We start from the raw sequence: 20103 nt of genomic DNA, 5'->3' as shown, positions 1-20103 counted from the left end.
TGAATTCACGAGTGTAAAGTTACTCCTAAGGGCATACTTCCATGTTTCCAATACCTCTGTTCATTACTGAATTTACGAGTGTAAAGTTACTACTGTAAACATTTCTCACATTCGCAGAGATCTCTCCATGGGAAAGTATAGTGAACATGAATAAAGTTTATTCATTAAAAAATAATTTGCTGTCATAAAGCAAGGCTAGTTCAACTTCCCCGTGGACACCATGGTCCCAGCTCCCCCAGGGGCCCCATGGGGAGAATTTTCTTTTTCGTTGGCCCACCGTTGAGGCGTGTCCTGCAGGAGCAGCACAGGCTGCCCCCAGGAACTGCTTAAGTGTTACCTGAGTGAAGCGAATCCTTCAACGCCTTCTGGTATCAATGGACAGTATTGTGCGGTGAGCCAACAGTAAAGTACCTTAAGATAAACGACTGGCTGGCCGTTCATTACTGTTGGATGGTTCACTGAGTTCGCGTCTCTGACCGCACACCGCTCCCTGAGTGAGCCCTGGACTATGTGACTTCACCACTCTGGGGGTCAAGTATTAAAGGGGTCACTCAGGGCTCAGGATTACCCTCTCAGAAGTGAGCTAAGGTCCTAGGACACTGGTGGTCACAGTCTGAGCCCAGCACCCACCTGTCTGTCCTGGGACTCCTGGAAGAGTCCGCCACAGCAGAAGGACAGAGGGTTTCACCGCAGCCTCGTGGTGTGCGTGGAAGGAGGAAGGGGTGATCCTTTACTCTCCATGGACAGTGAAGAGATGAAAGCTCCAGGCAGTTTGGTAACCTCTTGGGAGGAGAGACTCTGTCCCAGCCCCTCCGGTCCACTGGTGAAGGAGGGGCGAAGTGTCTGTGTTGCTGCTGTGATGGGTCCAGATTAAGCGTCTACTTGAGACTTGTAAAGTGCAGAGACTTGGATGTCGGGGGCACGGAGAGGAGAGGTTTCCATATTTTGGCCAGCAGGTGTTTAGGGGGCGCAGGGATGCTGAAATGTCTTCTTTGTCCCACACACGGATCTCACAGGAGGTCTGACTTCCTTGACTTTGTGGCAGCTGGTATTATGGCAGCATCTGAGGTTTTTGCCATTTTATTCCAATTCATCCACATATATTGTTATTTTTTCATCAGCCCCTTGTAAGATTCCATGCTTTTCCATTGCTTTAAATGCTGGAGATATGCCAACCCAGGCCTCTTTCTCAAGCACGGACGGTTACGCATCGTTCATCCAAGGCAGTCCGCACCCACCCAATGCATTTTGGGCTAAGCTAGCCCTTCTTCAGGGGTCACTACAAATATGAAAAAACACACTGTTACTTATTGTTATCCCTATAGACATGTGAAAGAATCTGCCATTTTCTCATTACAAAATGTCGGATCTCTAAAGCATATTTTCGAAGGAATTCCCCTCATATTTCCAACGTTATTCTTTTAGGTATAACATAAAACCCGAAAGGTAGTGACGGTTTCCAGGAGAGCACATCCGTTCCAAGCGATGCACTCTCTCAGCTTGTCAGTATAAGAACAGTGTTGGTGCCCCTCAAGGTACAAAAAACACCCCACAGATTTATACTCCATAAACAAAGTGATCGGCCAGTGATCTCAAGATCAAAAGAATACATATCTGTGTCCTGGACTGCATTTTTGATGATTGGGTTTCTACAATTTCAAAGAAACATTGTCACTTGATATTAAATTGAATTTTGCGGAAGTTCATGAGACTGGCTTGGTTTCCTGTGAGCAATCACTGTGTTTATGGAATATATAAGTGCCCCACGATTGACAATAGTGGTATAATTTTTGGAGAGTGCTGAGGTACAGTGGGTTTGTTAAGTTTTTTTTTAGGTACTGACTTTAACCCACAACAATTTGATTGCTCCAAAAATTCTCCCCAACCCATGATCCTCTGCGGGCCTTGTTAATCTGCGTGCTCCCATGCCCTTCTACTCCCTAATTCGTAATCAAACCCATTTCTTCGCATCCAAAATGCAAATGAGTCAACTGTGGCTCTCTCCTACACCCATAGGTGAACCACCCTCCACCCTCCACCCTTCTCCCAAACTCAACTCTACCAACCCTCAGTAATGCTCCCATTACCACTCCCCAAGCAAAGCCTCCCCCTACCCACGCTTTTCACCATGAACACCCCCTTACAACACTCACACTGTGTTCAAAACACGAAAACTAAACAAACATTGTGACTACATATATAAACCAACCAAACTTTATCAAAAAGTGTACCTGCCAAAACGTCATCCTGCGCTCCACAGCCACCCGGCATCAACCGCTCAGAAGTGCACCGTGAAAGTGCTGCGTTACCGCTTTCCTGTGACTCTGGTGTTTAACTCTGGTTACGGTGGAGTTCTGTAACACGGTGTGAGTGGTTCATGTGCACTTGTTTTTTGCTTCTGAATAAAAAGGTGTGCAGATGCTTGGATACGTCTGTAGTGTCCTGCGAGTCACGTTCTAGTGTCTCACAGGAAGCTGTAACCCCAGCCACTCCCTCGAGGGCTGGACACACTGCACCCCCACACCCATCCATCACGGTTGCCACAAGTGACGTGGCCCCGTCAATAAAAGGGCCCAGGTGCACGTGCTCGTGGCCAGTTACTGCACCATACAGTCCAGTGTCTGTCAGTTATTCCCCCGCCATGTGGGCCTGAGGCCCAACATTACAACGTCAAGCAGATGCTCGTATACGTCAAGCACGCGCTCTCAGCACGCGCTGGGTTTTCTAGAAAGGATCGGGCGTGGAGGAGTAAACTTCGGCGTCGGCCCTACCTGAGGTTCAAGGATGCCAAGTCTGGGTCATCTGGTAAAGCAGAGCCCCAACACGAGAGATACTCACAGTTTAAACTCTGAGTAGGCCCAACCCCTGCTTTACTGTCCCGGGCCAGCCACCAGCGCACGGTGCACCCTCAGACGAGCTCAGTCTGTGTCTCAGACTCCCATCAGTTGGCCGAGAGGGCTCAGGCCCTTCTGTGAGTCCACATGGCGTACAGCAGGGTTGGGTGAAAATTCCATCTTTCATTTTGGAATAGTGAACCAAGCAACCATGACGAAAATATGCTGAGAATACTTATTTTTTTACAACTGTTCTATTTTGGAGCAATTTCATCTTCAACAATCAGTTTGATTTTATTAATAATCAATTTTTCAATTTTTAGTACATATTTTTTTTAGGAATTATTCCTTCCTCCGTTTTTTCCGGGCAGTTGCTTTGTGTTGAATCACTGATTTGCAGCCTACTGAACTTAGAACCAACTTTGGATGCACGCACGTACACCGTCCTCGTGGTGTTGTCACTACTTTGTGCGCTTGGGAGAAGACACAGTCGAGCTTCGCTTTGGTACCAGCGCTGGGTCTGGGTCATGGCTGACGAAGGAGCTCTCATTGATAATTTATGCTCCAGGCTCTCGAATGACCATCTTTCTACCGTATGACCTGTCCGGGTTCATTCACTCAAGATGGAGTTACCAGGCCTCTATGGTATGTGGACATCTTGAGACTGGTTGGTGCCTCTGAAAGCCACTCAAGATGGAGGTACCAGGCCTCCATGGTATGTGGACATGTGACTGGCTGGTGCCTCTGAAAGTCACTCAAGATGGAGGTACCAGGCCTCTATGGTGTGTGGACATCTTGTGACTGGCTGGTGCTTCTGAAAGCCACTCAAGGTGGAGGTACCAGGCCTCTATGGTGTGTGGACATCTTGTGACTGGCTGGTGCTTCTGAAAGTCACTCAAGATGGAGGTACCAGGCCTCTATGGTATGTGTACATCTTGTGACTGGCTGGTGCTTCTGAAAGTCACTCAAGATGGAGGTACCAGGCCTCCATGGTATGTGGACATCTTGTGACTGGCTGGTGCTTCTGAAAGTCACTCAAGATGGAGGTACCAGGCCTCTATGGTATGTGGACATCTTGTGACTGTCTGGTGCCTCTGAAAGCCACTCAAGATGGAGGTACCAGGCCTACGTGGTATGTGGATTGTGATTGGCTTGTGACTCTGAAAGTAACTCAAGATGGTGGTACCAGACCTACGTGGTATGTGGACATCTTGTGACTGGCTGGTGCCTCTGAAAGTCACTCAAGATGGAGGTACCAGGCCTCTATGGTATGTGGACATCTTGTGACTGTCTGGTGACTCTAAAAGCCACTCAAGATGGAGGCACCAGGCCTACGTCGTATGTGAACATCTTGTGACTGTCTGGTGCCTCTGAAAGCCACTCAAGATGGAGGTACCAGGCCTCCATGGTATGTGGATATGTGAGTGGCAGGTGTCTCTGAGAGTCACTCAAGATGGAGGTACCAGGCCTCTATGGTATGTGGACATCTTGTGACTGGCTGGTGCCTCCGAAAGTCACTCAAGATGGAGGTATCAGGCCTCTATGGTATGTGGACATCTTGTGACTGTCTGGTGACTCTAAAAGCCACTCAAGGTGGAGGTACCAGGCCTATGTGGTATGTGGATTGTGATTGGCTTGCGACTCTGAAAGTAACTCAAGATGGTGGTGCCAGTCCTGTATTCTATGTGGATATCTTGTAACTGGCTGGTGACTCTGAAAGTCACTCAAGATGGCAGTACCAGGCCTATGTGGTATGTGGACATCTTGTGACTGGCTGGTGCCTCTGAAAGTCACTCAAGATGGAGATACCAGGCCTCCATGGTATGTGGACATGTGACTGGCTGTTGCCTCTGAAAGCGACTCAAAATGGAGGTACCAGGCCTCCATGGTATGTGGAGATGTCACTGGCTGGTGCCTCTGAAAGTCACTCAAGATGGATGTACCAGGCTTCTATGGTATGTGGACATCTTGTGACTGTCTGGTGCCTCTGAAAGTCACTCAAGATAGAGGTACCAGGCCTCTATGGTGTGTGGACATCTTGTCAGGAGCCACGTCGGAAGACACTGACGAGGCGCCACAGGAGGTTCCCGTTCCGAACGGTCTCAGAACTACAATTCCCATGAGCCCCGGCCGAGGCGCGTCGATGACGTCAGCGCGACGCGCAAGGAAGGTATTTCCGGGGCTGAACACTCCATGCCGGTGCCGGTTACTCCAGACGCTGAGGAGCACTAGCTGCCAACGGTCCGGTAAGGGTGCAGTAGCACCAAACCTTGAGGTCACTCGTATTCTATTGTGGCAGTGCTTCGCAGTGGAAGCGGCAAAGTCTTAGAGACGCTTATGCTCCCGTTGGCGGAATCCTTGTCCGGATTCTTGCGGGAGGTTGGCGTGTGTGAATACTCTTGGGAAGCCCCGGCTGGGGGATTCCTTCCCCGGAACAGACAGTGGACCGCGCTGTGGCTCCAGCCCCGCGGGTCACTATCACCTACCTGTGATTTACTGGAGTGTGTGACATTATTCTTTTCCAGTGTGAATAACGCCCGGAGAGGCGTATTGTGTGACATTATCGTTTATCAGTGTGTATAACGCCCGGAGAGGCGCATTGTGTGACATTATCGTTTATCAGAGTGTATAACGCCCGGAGAGGCGCATTGTGTGACATTATCGTTTTATCAGAGTGTATAACGCCCGGAGAGGCGCATTGTGTGACATTAATTCTTGCCAGTGCGAAAAGCGCCCGGAGTGGCGTATCCTGTGAATGTTCCACTAATGAAAACTGGTTCTTCCAACTGCTGACGAAACAAGCAGATACTTTTCTTTCTTTGCAGGTAAAATCATAGGTCATGGGTGCCTTCACAGTATAAGGGTAGACAAGATCGTGCATGCCTGATGTTATGTATATTCGTTATACCTAAGTGTTTGTACTTTTGGTTTACAGGTCTCCCTCCCCGCTGTCCCCATCCTTTCCTTCCCCCGCTTGACCACTCCATGGAGTCTGTGACTACAAACCAGACCGTGGTGGTGTCGAGAGGTGGACCATAAAAGCAACGTACGATTCCGAGGATTCCAGGCTGCGACAGAGTAACCGGCCCACGTATACGTATCCTCCCGATCGCACATTGAGTATGGCCACTATAGACAACGTCATGGCCGCACTAGCCCTAATGCAGACAGAACTCTCGACCGCCAGAGCAGAAACCACTGCACTACAGGCAGTAGTAGATAGAATGCAGCGAAACCCCTTTAATGCTGGCATTTCTCAAATAACCCATCCCACTCCTGTAGTAGTGGAGATGCCAACTCCCATTTCCCTGGCCCCACCGGAGAGATATTACGGGGACAGTAGCAAGGTCCAAGTATTCTTAACCCAAGTAATGTTACACTTCACATGCAAGGCCAAAGCCTTCGCTACCAACCATGCCCGGGTGGCATTCCTTCTCTCATACTTGGCAGGGGATGCAGCCCAATGGGCCGTACCTTTAGTGAAGAGCGATGACCCTCTGCTTTACGATTGGGACTCTTTTCTCAGTGCCTTCGAGAAAACCTTTAATCGCAGGGCAGCCACGAATTCAGCAGACAGAGACCTATTGGAGTTGCGTCAGGGCAACCGAGATCTCATCTCATACCTCAATGACTTTCGAAGGTTGATTGCAGAGACCGACTGGCCGGAATCCAAACGCGCGGCACTGTTCCAGCAAGGGCTTAGGGATGAAATGAAAGATGTTTTGGCCCAGATAGACCCCCAACCTACTTCGTGTGAAGACTTAATAAATCTTACGTTACGGTTGGATCATCGCCTGAGCGACCGGAAAGGGGATCGCAAGAAGAAGGAGCGCGTGCCCCCTCGATATGATCCACCCTATCGTGGAGAAACCCACTCCCTCAATAAACCTGAACCCATGGATATCGGATCGGTGCGGGCCTCACTCACCACCGAGGAGAGAGAACACCGTAGAAAGACAGGCCTTTGTATCTATTGTGGAAAGAAGGGTCATTTTATTCGGGAGTGCTCTTTGAGAACAAAATTTGCACGACCAGACACCCGAAGGTCAGTTCCAGTCAGCTCCTTATCGACGGCGGGAAACGATCAAGCTTGAGGATGAACGAAGGGACTTCGTCAAGCAAAACGTACATCCCTTCATTAGACCGGTACCATCTTAGCGGGAAAGAACACTATTTCCTGACGCTAGAGCTTCATATCCAAGGAAGGTGGAGGCAGGTGCAAGCCATGCTGGACTCCGGAGCAACAGGGTGCTTCATCGATCATGAGCACGCGGTGGAAATAGGCCTTGAACTACTCGAGAAGAATCTACCTGAAGCGGTGTACGCAGTGGATGGGAGACGTTTGGAGGCGGGTCCCATTAGGTTCTGCACCAAAGAAGTGGAAGTTCTCCATGGGAAAGACCACCTAGAAAGACTGGTCTTCAATGTTATCTCCGCGCCGCAGTATGGACTTATCCTAGGCCTACCTTGGCTGAAGAAACACAACCCTTTGGTGGATTGGGAAAAACAAACTCTGACCTTCACATCCGACTACTGCCAACGGCATTGCAAGTCCATCCTCGTTCGCACGGAAACCATGGAGACGGAAAAACACCACATCGCTACAGCTGCGGAACATCCCGTGACACTACCCGACGACTACAAGGATTACGAGGATGTGTTTAATGAAACCTTGGCCGAAACACTACCTCCCCACAGACAGTATGACTGCCAAATAGACCTCTTGCCTGGGGCTGTGGTCCCGACAGGAAGAGTGTACGCCCTGACTGAACCCGAGAACCTCCATCTCCGAGAATACCTGGATAAATATTTAGCCTTAGGGTTCATTCGGGTATCCAAATCCCCGGCAGCGTCCCCGTTGTTTTTCATACCCAAGGCCAACGGCGAGTTACGCGCCTGTGTGGATTTTCGCGCCCTTAATGCCATCACCGTGAAGAATCGGTACCCGCTGCCGCTCATCCCTGTCCTGTTGGAACAAGTCCAAAAAGCCGTGATTTATACCCGTTTAGACCTAAAAGGGGCGTATCATCTGGTACGAATGCGACAGGGAGATGAGTGGAAGACGGCATTTAAGACCCGGTACGGGTTGTATGAGTACCGTGTCATGCCTTTTGGACTCTGCAACGCACCTGCCGCCTTCCAATATTTCCTGAATGATGTCCTGCGGGAATTCCTTGACCGTTTTGTGGTGGTATATATAGATGACATCTTGATCTATTCTTCATCTATAGAACTACATCGAACTCATGTAAGAACCATACTGCAGGCTCTACGCGATCACCTACTGTTCTGCAAGATCAGCAAATGCGAGTTCAGTGTCACCACCGTGGAGTTCCTTGGAGTAATGCTAACCCCTTCCGGGCAGGAAATGTCCACCAGGAAAATCCAAGCAGTAAAAGATTGGCCAATTCCAAAAACGGTTCGGGACATACAATGCTTCCTGGGCTTTGCCAATTTTTATCGTCGGTTTATCAATCAATTTTCCAAATTGGCCGCTCCCCTTTCGCGCCTATTACAGAAGAAGGTGGTATTTCAATGGAACGAGGAAGCCCAAAAGGGATTTGAAGCCTTAAAAGAGGCCTTTACCTCCGCCCCGGTGCTGCGACACGCCGACCCCGACCTACCATACATCGTAGAAGCGGACGCTTCAGAGTATGCGGTAGGAGCAGTCCTTTCACAGCGACACCTAGAGACGGGGCAAATGCACCCGGTGGCCTTTATGTCACGAAAGTTGAACCCTGCAGAGCGTAATTATACGATAGCTGAGAAGGAATTGTTAGCCATCAAGAATGCGTTCCAAGAATGGAGACAGTACCTGATGGGCTCCAAAAACGTGGTTACCGTTTTTACGGATCATCGCAATCTGCAATTCATGGCAGCAGCCAGACAACTGTCTCCCCGTCAGCTTCGTTGGATGCTCTTCTTTGCGGAGTATAACTTTATCGTAACGTTCCGCCCTGGAAGTGAAAACAAAAAGGCAGACGCGCTCAGTCGCCAATCCTCTCCCGACAATCCAGACACTCCAGCAAAGAATGCCATCGTTAATCCCAAGAACGTGATCAACGCCACAGTCACAGAACAATTCCTTAAGAGCATCGCACTCAACATTTCCCAAGCCAAATGGAAGGAATGGTTGGGTAATAACAAGGAGTGGTCATTAAAAGGGGGGGTCCCCGTACGAGGAAACCAAATACTGGTACCTATTCTTCGCTTAAGAAAGCAAGTATTCCACTGGTGTCATTCCTTACCCAGTGCAGGACATAATGGCATCGAAAAAACCAGAGAGCGAATCCTGCGACAATTCTGGTGGCCCACGGTCCGGAAGGACGTAAGAACTTGGGTGGGTGAATGTACGGTGTGTTGTCAAATGAAGACCACCCACGCTCGACCGGTGGGTCTCCTACACCCACTTCCTACGCCAATCATCCCCTGAAAACAAATATCCCTGGACTTTGTGGTCGGGATGCCTCCAGACAAAGGGCACACAGTAATCCTGGTTGTGGTGGACTATTTGACCAAGTTAGCTCACTTCATAGCCTGCAAAAAGATACCGACAGCCGGAGAATTGGCATCCCTGTTGCTGCATAATGTGGTCCGTCTGCACGGGTTGCCTCACGTGGTAATCTCGGATAGGGGGGCCCAATTCACTGCACACTTTTGGAAATCATGGTGTTCGGCCCTTAAGATCACATCCAACCTTTCCACTAGCTTCCATCCCCAAACCGATGGCCAGACAGAACGGGTCAATCAGACCCTCAAACAATACCTCAGATGTTACGGGGAGGTGGCCACCGAATCATGGGTCGAACAGCTATGGCTAGCGGAAGTTGCATATAATAGCGCCATGCATAGATCCATAAAACACACACCTTTTTACTGTACTTATGGTTTTCATCCTGACTTTTCTCCCTTCCAGCATCCTGTGGGCCCAAAAAAGGTGCCCGAGGTACGGGAAAGGATAACTCACATCCAAACAACATTACAAAAGGTACGCAAAGAATTGCAAAAAGCCAAAAGACAGTACAAAACACAGGCAGATAAGCATAGACGGGAAGGTCCCTCATACAAAATAGGTGATTATGTATGGCTGTCGACCAAGAACATCAGGTTTAAAAGATACAGTATCTTCAATCCACGCTACATTGGCCCATATAGAGTAACGAAGCTAATCAATCCTGTGGTAGTGAAGCTAAATCTGCCCTCTTCCCTACGTATACATCCGGCTTTTCACATTTCCCTACTTAAACCAGCGAAATCAGGGGCGCATAAAGTCCCAGCCCCCGTTCGGGTGGATGGGGAGGTTGAGCATGAAGTACGAGGCATACTAGATTCAAAGATCCACCGCACCCGATTGTGGTATCTGGTCGCGTGGAAAGGCTATGGTGAAGAAGAAAATTCATGGGAACCAGCTAGGGCCGTCCATGCTCCCAGATATGTGCGGATGTTTCACAATCGTTTCCCTCACAAACCTTGCCTCTGTCAGTGTTCTTCAGGAGAGGGATGTACTGTCAGGAGCCACGTCGGAAGACACTGACGAGGCGCCACAGGAGGTTCCCGTTCCGAACGGTCTCAGAACTACAATTCCCATGAGCCCCGGCCGAGGCGCGTCGATGACGTCAGCGCGACGCGCAAGGAAGGTATTTCCGGGGCTGAACACTCCATGCCGGTGCCGGTTACTCCAGACGCTGAGGAGCACTAGCTGCCAACGGTCCGGTAAGGGTGCAGTAGCACCAAACCTTGAGGTCACTCGTATTCTATTGTGGCAGTGCTTCGCAGTGGAAGCGGCAAAGTCTTAGAGACGCTTATGCTCCCGTTGGCGGAATCCTTGTCCGGATTCTTGCGGGAGGTTGGCGTGTGTGAATACTCTTGGGAAGCCCCGGCTGGGGGATTCCTTCCCCGGAACAGACAGTGGACCGCGCTGTGGCTCCAGCCCCGCGGGTCACTATCACCTACCTGTGATTTACTGGAGTGTGTGACATTATTCTTTTCCAGTGTGAATAACGCCCGGAGAGGCGTATTGTGTGACATTATCGTTTATCAGTGTGTATAACGCCCGGAGAGGCGCATTGTGTGACATTATCGTTTATCAGAGTGTATAACGCCCGGAGAGGCGCATTGTGTGACATTATCGTTTTATCAGAGTGTATAACGCCCGGAGAGGCGCATTGTGTGACATTAATTCTTGCCAGTGCGAAAAGCGCCCGGAGTGGCGTATCCTGTGAATGTTCCACTAATGAAAACTGGTTCTTCCAACTGCTGACGAAACAAGCAGATACTTTTCTTTCTTTGCAGGTAAAATCATAGGTCATGGGTGCCTTCACAGTATAAGGGTAGACAAGATCGTGCATGCCTGATGTTATGTATATTCGTTATACCTAAGTGTTTGTACTTTTGGTTTACAGGTCTCCCTCCCCGCTGTCCCCATCCTTTCCTTCCCCCGCTTGACCACTCCATGGAGTCTGTGACTACAAACCAGACCGTGGTGGTGTCGAGAGGTGGACCATAAAAGCAACGTACGATTCCGAGGATTCCAGGCTGCGACACATCTTGTGACTGGCTGGTGCCTCTGAAAGCCACTCAAGATGGAGGTACCAGGCCTACGAGGTATGTGGACATCTTGTAACTGGCTGGTGCCTCTGAAAGCCACTCAAGATGGAGGTAGCAGGCCTCCATGGTATGTGGACATGTGACTGGCTGGTGCCTCTGAAAGTCACTCAAGATGGAGGTACCAGGCCTCTATGGTATGTGGACATCTTGTGACTGTCTGGTGCCTCTGAAAGCCACTCAAGATGGAGGTACCAGGCCTACGTGGTATGTGGATCGTGATTGGCTTGTGACTCTGAAAGTAACTCAAGATGGTGGTGCCAGTCCTGTATTGTATGTGTATATCTTGTAACTGGCTGGTGACTCTGAAAGCCACTCAAGATGGCGGTACCAAGCCTTTATGGTATGTGGACATGTTGTGACTGGCTGGTGCCTCTGAAAGTAACTCAAGATGGTGGTAGCAGTCCTCCATGGTATGTGGTGATCTTGTGACTGGCTGGTGCCTCTGAAAGACATTTAACACTGTGGTGTCTCAGTCACATTGCATGCTTGTTTGACATGTTACTGAGTTTGTGCCAGCCCTACCAGGCATTGAGAGGCACGGGGTGTCAGAAATGTTCTGATGTCCATGTGGACTCATCTGTGCCTGATTATAGCTCCACCTGGAATTAACTTTTGTGAAGTCTGTGCCACTGAATTTAAGCTAACCTGGTTGATATGGGGTGATGCCCCAAAACCGGTCTTAGGATGCTTGTTTCTAGTCCAGGGAGGACCTGGCTTGGCAGTTCGGGCTGGACTGTTCCCATGAGGTACAAGTTCAAGACTGATTTGCATATGGCTGGGTCAAAACTGCAGTGGCATGATGAGCAAAAGAATGGTGGATTTAACCCAGATCTATGGACTGGGGGTGAATGTTTGATTTGGTCTGCATTCCGTCCATCATCTGTGTGTCTTTTTGGAAGTCTCTGTTTACAGCACAGGTATTGCATTACCTGTTGTTACCAATTATTTAAATGAAATACACAGACAGGGAGTTTTGGCTCTACCCAAGGGAGCATTTGTCTCTCACCTCATGCTACTGGTGATCTGCTGTATCCCTTCGCCAACAGAAAGTGCGTCCATGAAATGCAGGAGGGATTACTTAATATCTGAAAGGTGCTGTCAGTCACCCTCCTCTTTGAGTGATTCCTTAAATGGTATGATATTTAGGGGCATATGTACAAGGACTGGCGATAACTACCGCTAACGCTAGTTAGCGGCATTTTTCTTACTGCCGTGTACCGCTGAAAACTATCGCCTTGTTAGCGATGTATTCACAAGACGTCGCTACATGGCGATAGCTTCAGGGATCAGTGGTGAAAACTGCTGGTAACATTAGCGTGATATGATTAACTGAATATGTTTTTGCTATTTTGTTTGTGCATTGTTCTTGTGTTGAGTTAGCATTCGCGGCACCATTTTATGTTCAGATGCCATTTTTAATCATGTTGTCAACTGCGTATTCCCTTCTCGAGAAGCAGCCTGTGGAAAGTTCCATTTCTCCAAGGCTAGGCCTTGCTCTGCCAATGAATACACTGTTCTTATTAACGCATTCCTTTCCCACAGAGATAGGCTTTCTCCCACTTGTCTAGCGGTAGGCGCGAACAGAACGACCTTGGCATAGAGATAATGTGTGCCCGGTCTCAGAGTCGAAACTCATCCTACTGTACTTCTTTGTTTTAGCTGTACCTGCTAGTAAAATTCTAGTGGGACTTCCGTGGTTCAGAAATATACATAATGTATCTCTATGTTTGTTGAAACCAGTCCCACTGCAGCAATCCCAGGAGGCTTGTCAGACTGGACTCCACTCGAGTGTACCTGAATAAATATCCTTGATTTGTATTCTCTGCTGTCTGACAGACTCTTTATTTGTATGGAAGGCTGAGAGGTGGTCACAAGTGACCCGGGCGGCCCTAATCGGGTCACTTCCTTCAGTTGGCGCCCGAACAGGAACTCCATATTGTGACCCATCCACGCCCGCGGACGGTTGAGGAGGTTGGGGACATCGTTGGGTCAGACGGGCGGACCAGGGATCCCTGCACAAGAGAGTCCTTGAACTCGCAGCTGCCCTGTCTTTCTGGCCAGTCGGTGCCTTGGCCAGTGGTCATCCTGACTGGGGTCCTGAACGGCAAAACCCTTGGATCTGGGCGTTTGGTCCAAAGAGTCGGCAGTGGAGAATAAATGTGATTGACCTGTGTGCACCAGGTGAGTTTGTTTTGGTTCTTTGTGGATATGGTACTGTTTTGGTTTGCATTTGGTAAGGTCTGAGGACCGATTTGGATACAAAGTGTTTGTGAACACTTTGCCAGGCAACATAACACATTTGGCTTTCTTTTGAAAATACCTTGGTTCAGCCGGTTTTTGGTTTCCTGTTGTCGTTCTGCTGACGCTCGACTGGAAAAAAGTCAGTCAGCGCCTCCCGAAGGCACTCCAAATTTTGATATGTATGTGAAGCATGGACTTGGCACTATTATGTTTAGTACACTATGGCACAAATATACAAGGGACAATGCCGAGTTACAGTGGCCTTTGACAACATCTTTGATGAACAAAAATGTGCTTTCTTACAGGAGAAGTTGTTTGCAAAAAGAAGTAGGCAGTCTATGTTTGATTCCCTCAGAGGATGCTCCTTTCGGAGTGACACCCCGTTCTCTATAAATGCAGCAATCACATCAAATCAAATCAAAAGGAGGTTAAACAGAGGCGAATGGAAGTGGAAAAAGAGGCCCAGAAGGGGAGAATGCAAACATTGACTCAGAAAGCTGTAGCGCATGATAGAGAGAATCAGGAGATAGGGATTGAACATGAAGATAGGAGATTCCAGTTACAGATTGATAAATCATATGTGGCCCAAGAAGAAAATCATACGTTTTTGAAGCAATTGTTGGATACTCGACCCCCACCTCCGTATGCCCCGCAGTGGGTATATCCCGCTCTTCCCTCACAGGCCCAGCTGCCCGGTTCTTCTGTCTCTGCTGTTTCTGCTTCTGTTATTGTTGATCAGACTGCCTTGGCCATGGCACCTCCTGTCCTTTCCTTGCCCTCGCTGTCTGTGGCAACTGTGACTGTTAGTACTCCTGCAACGCCTATTGCTTCGGTGTCGGAATCACTGGCCTGGCATTAAAATGGCTGCAATCTTTCCTTGAGGACCGCTCATTTGTGTCTTTGAAGAAAAATTTTCCTCGGAGCCAATCCCCCTTGGTTGTGGGGTTCCTCAGGTTTCGTCCCTAAGCCCCACTCTTTTTAATGTGTATATGAGTCCCTTGGCGGAACTTGTAATCACTCATGGTATCCAGATTGTCACATACGCGGATGACACCCAGTTAGTAGTTTCATTTAGTCAAGAGGACAAGTCTGCCCCAAATCTGGCTTTATGCCTGCAAGAAGTATCTAGATGGATGGACAACTCTTACTTGAAGCTCAATGGGGACAAGACGGAACTTATGTTTTTGGGAAATCATCCCCCTTGTACAATAGCCTCTTCTTGGCCTAATTGTCTTGGTCTCCCGCCCACTCCCAAAGTAGAAATTAAAAGTTTGGGAGTGTGAGTAGACCATAACCTAGATTTTAAGAAGCAGGCGAGTAAGGTAGCCGCTGGCTGCTACGGAGTACTCAGGATGCTTAGGAAGATTCTCCCTTTGCTTCCACTTACTGTAAGAAGAATATTGGTCCAGGGCCAGGCACTTATTCTTTCACGCCTGGACTATGCAAATGCCCTGGATTTGGGAGCTCCTCTGGTAGCCATTAACAGGCTCCAGGTAATTCAGAATTGTGCAGCACAGCTACTTACCAACTCCTCTAAGCGCATGTCAGCTAAGCCGTTGCTTGCAACACTTCATTGGCTGCCTATCTCCCAAAGAATTCATTTCAAGGCATTATGTATTGCTCATAAAGCCCTCGCTAATAAGGGTCCCCTTGTTATTAGATCTCTTATCCAGCCCTACTGCCTGGCCAGATCGCTCAGATCGGAAAAAAAGCAACTAGCCATAGTTCCGATTCTAAAAAGGATGCGCAGCGGAGGACGTTGATTTGGGTACAACGCTGCGAAACTCTGGAATAACTTGCCACTGCCGATTCGTTGTGAATCAAACTATCTTTTGTTTCGTAAGCTTCGAAAGACTTTCCTGTTCCCTTAAGTCCCCTACCTGCTCAAAGGGTTGCTGTAGCGCTGGGATGCTCGAGGGTAGCCATGCGCTCTATAAATGCCTTTTCATTCATTCATTCATTCATCCAGCTCTTACCCTCACGATGCAGCCAACAATGACGTTAGTGCCCGCTTCCTCTGTTGTTACCCCCACTGTGCTCCTCTATTACCCGACATTACTGAGTAGTGAGAAACTGGTGCGTGGCCCTGAGGATAGAGATTGGATGAAATTTAATGAACGTATGGGGAAGACGTTGGTCCAATTTGATATGGGAGATGCAGAGAAAAAGATGGTGGCTAATCAGGCTGTCAGAGGTCTCGTAACCCCATTTACAGTGTGGAAGCCATGTGAAGTGTGATGAAAGATTATGGCCCTTTTGAACAACAACATGCCCTTAAGCACATTTAGGCTACTCTGATCAGTGTTTGGGAGCAGTATTTCAAGGGTGCAGCACCGCAGATCATATATGATACTAGGGATCTTCTGTATGTTACTGATATGGAGCCTGCTCGTGTCTTTGGTAATGTTGCAGCATTGGTTGCTTATGGGTGAAGGCTGTTGGAGAAGAGCTCCATCCCAGTACCTCAGTTTCCGATGCGGGAGGTTCATCCTGAGATACCAGAGCTACAGGATCAGCATGATAATGTGACTAGGCCAAGGGTAGAGGCCCGTTTCCAAGAACCATGGGTTTACACTCCGTGGAAGAGGAGTGAGGTTTTGTCTCTTAAGACTCAGTTACCTGACCCTAGGAAAAATCCTACAGCCTATTATAAGGAATTGACTGAAGCAGCCTCTTCAACAGTAATGACATTCGCTGATATTGAAATGTTTTTTGGTCTATTAGTTCTGGTCGCTATTTGGAGACAAGTGCACACCCAGGATCACGATGTGGAATTGGGTGGTACCTGGTATCAAATTAAAGCATGGGATCAGGAACGGAAGCCAGGTTACAAGCCTAGAGCAGAGATACTTGCTTTGCCCCGCCGTTTTATTATGTACTTGTATTCGCTTGGGTTGATTGGGACAAGTTATCGGCTTGTCATCAGAAGAAGGATGAGAGTGTGTCTGATTTTTTCACTCGGTTTGAAGGTGTGTTTCGATTATAGTGGACAGGACTTGTCGATTGAAGGTTGGTGTGCGACTGTTTGTTAATAGGTTTGTTTCAAATTTGCTTCCTGAGATTGTGACCCAATTGCAGGCTTCTGGAAGCACCTGGTCCACCTCTTCCCCTTCTGTTATTTTGAGTATGGTGCAGTATTATGAGCATAGGGAAAATGAGGACAAGGAGAGGACAGAAAGGAAGCATCAGGAATTGAAGACAAAGGTGTTGTTGCAGCAGGCTTCCAGGGGAAATGGTAGAGGACATGGTAGTTTGGCCAGACAGCTTCCGCGCACAGGCAGGCCCGTAAATACCGCGCCTTTAGGGGCAAATCCGTGTGCATATTGTAAAGAGGAGGGACACTGGCGGAGCAAGTGTCCACTGTTGTCGCAGAAGGTTGCGGTCCCTAGAGGACAAGGTTCTCGGAGACAGGGTCGTGGAGCTGGCGGACACAAAAGAGCTCAGAACGCAGTGGCCTCTCGGGGTCGCTCTGACCAGAACTATTTTGATGACGCTCGGGGTGGACAGTATTATCATGATGGTTATGATACGGATGAGGTGACCGCAAGGTCTTACAGCAATGACAGCCAGGGACAGAGTGAGGGACCAGTTACAATACCTGTAGATCAATGTAGCTTGTATGTTAGTGTGGATGTGCATGGTTTGGCTCAGGAGTGTTTAGTGGATACAGGTGCAACAAACAGCTCTATTTCTCGTTCCTGGGTCCCTGGGGCGACTCTGCCTGGCCATAATACTTTTTTAGTAGGTATTTCTGGTGTACCGGTTGTGAGCCACATTTCAAAACCCCTTGTGTTGACTATTGGTCCTTTCACTGTTAATCTGCCCTTCTTGTTGATGTCCAATTTTGGGGAGAATTTGATGGGTTTGCATTTGTTGAAAAAATTGCATGCTACGATGTATTGCTCCCCAGCAGGGGTTTATATAACGATGGGTCCTGATGTGGTGTGTGCTAAGTAGTGTTTATCTCAAGATGCACCCCTTCCTGCTGAATTTAAGGATGTGCCACCCACACTGTGGGCAGCGGGCGACACAGATGTGTGTTTGTTGCAAATATCGCCTGTTTTGATACGTGTCAAGGAAGGTGCTATTTTACCCCGTATCCCTCAGTATAAAATACCGCAGGCAGATGAGCGAGCTTTGATACACATTGTGCAGGATTTTATTGAGAAAGGAGTGGTTGAATAGATGACTTCTAATGTTTGTAACAGCCCTATTCTTCCCATTCTCAAACGTACACCTTCGGATCCCTCCGAGTATCAAGAAGATGTTTATCGTTTTGTGATTTATTTGCGTGAAGTCAATAAAATAGCGATTCCCCAGTTCCCGGTGGTCCCTGACTTTATGACTCTCTTGACAATGATTCCTTCTGCTGCTAAATTCTTCTCTGCCATTGGCTTGAAAAATGCCTTCTTCAGTATTCACATTCATCCTGATAGCAGATATCTTTTCAGGTTCACCCTAGCTGGTAGAAGTTTTAGATTCTATTGCGCTCCTCAAGGCTATACAGAAAGTACGAGTATCTAGAATCAGGCATTGAAAAGTCAGCTGGATTCCTTGTCACTCCTTACAGGTAATGTGCTGCTTCAATATGTTGATGACTTGCTCATCGCCTCAGATACAGAACAAGGTTGCAGAGACAGTACAGATAAATTGTTGGTACATTTAGCTCAACATGGCCATAAAGTATCCCTTTCCAAATTTCAGTATTGTCGCCAGGAGGTGACCTACTTAGGTCACCTACTGTCGAAGGGTAGTAGGAGATTCACCCCTGAGCGCATTAGTACCATTGTTAAAATGCCTGTTCCGCAAACTCAGAGAAAGGTGCGCACTGGTATCACTACCTATTGCAGGCAGTTGATACCTGGCTATTCGCTGCTATAAGCCCCTGCATGCATTAACATTGAAAGATGTGCATGAACCCCTCCCTTGGACGCCAGAGTGTCAGCAGTCTTTTGAGCAATTAAAAATTGCGCTTTGCTCAGCTCCAGTGCTTGGTACCCCTAACTATGCGAAATGCTTCATATTGTACGCCCAGGAGATGGGTGGTTGTGCGCTTTCTGTTTTAACACATAAATTTGGGGATAAGCAACGACCGTGTGCTTATTTCTCTGCTGTGCTTGACCCCGTCACGTGAGCCCTCCTGAGCTGTCTAAGAGCGGTCGCGGCTGTGGCTGACTCAATAAGACAATCGGGTAGACTCGTACTTGATACTGATCTCATAGTTATGGTACCCCATGCTGTGGATACACTTTTGAATAAAACAAGGACACAGCACCTCACCAGTGCACGTTTGACAGGTTGTTAGCTAACGCTCTTTGCGAAGCACATTACGTTCAAAAGCTGTGCCACACTGAATCCAGCCACGTTACTACCCCTCCCTTCGGAAAATGAGGAAATCAACATACATGATTGTATCTTCTGGACAGAAGAAGAGACGAAATGATGGGTAGACCTGACTGATGTTCCCTTATCTAACCCTCAAGGGGACCTATATGTCGATGGCTCTTGCTTTAAGTTACCAGATGGCACTACAACTGCTGCATATGCCATTACTACACTGCGTACGGTAGTTGAGACATCACGAGTTCCTTATCAGTCGGCCCAAGCTGCAGAGCTTGTCGCCATTATTCAAGCCTGTGAATTGAGCGAGGGACTTGTTGTAAATATTTATACTGACAGTCAGTACTCCTTCAGAGTCACCCGTAATTTTGGGCGGCTCTGGGCAGAGAGAGGCTTCCTTACTTCACATGGTACGAGAATTCAACACAGCTCTCTTATATATATGCTTCTATCCGCTTTGACACTCCCTAAGAAATTGGCAATAGGGAAGGTCAGTGCCCATAAGAAAGTTACTGACGATGTAGGTAAGGGAACGCCTTTGCAGATCAGACAGCCAAAGAAACAGCCCGAACGAAGATCTTTCCTCGCTTCGGCTTGCCCAGTTTGATCTGGAGTGATAACGGAAGTCATTTCAATGCCAAGGTTATCCAGTTAGTTTGTGAGGGTCTACACATAAAATGGAAATTTCATGCTGCAAATCACCCCCAATCAGCAGGTTTGGTTGAGAAGTACAATGGTACTCTCAAGCTGAGATTAGGAAAAATTAAGGAGACAACAGGGTTACAGTGGCTAGATGCTTTGCCTTTAGCTCTTTTGTCAACGAGAACTACAGTACATTCTAGAACAGGATTGTCACCCTAAGAGGTTGTGTTTGGATGCCCCTCAAATGTATGGGACGTCCTACGGCCACGTAGGTTTTCAGAAATTGAGTACCCTTTATTGACATACTACCTGTACCAGTTAACTGAAAGTTTGCGTTCTATTCACCAACAGATTCGCAAGTCACTCCCACACATTCCTGAGGGGCCTGGTCACAACATCCAGCGTGGAGACTGGATTCTGCTGTGTAATTTCCAGCAGG

The sequence above is a fragment of the Triturus cristatus genome, chromosome 10, assembly GCF_964204655.1.
Source record: "Triturus cristatus chromosome 10, aTriCri1.1, whole genome shotgun sequence".
Classification (NCBI taxonomy): Eukaryota; Metazoa; Chordata; class Amphibia; order Caudata; family Salamandridae; genus Triturus; species Triturus cristatus.
Note: the sequence above shows the minus strand (reverse complement) of the source record.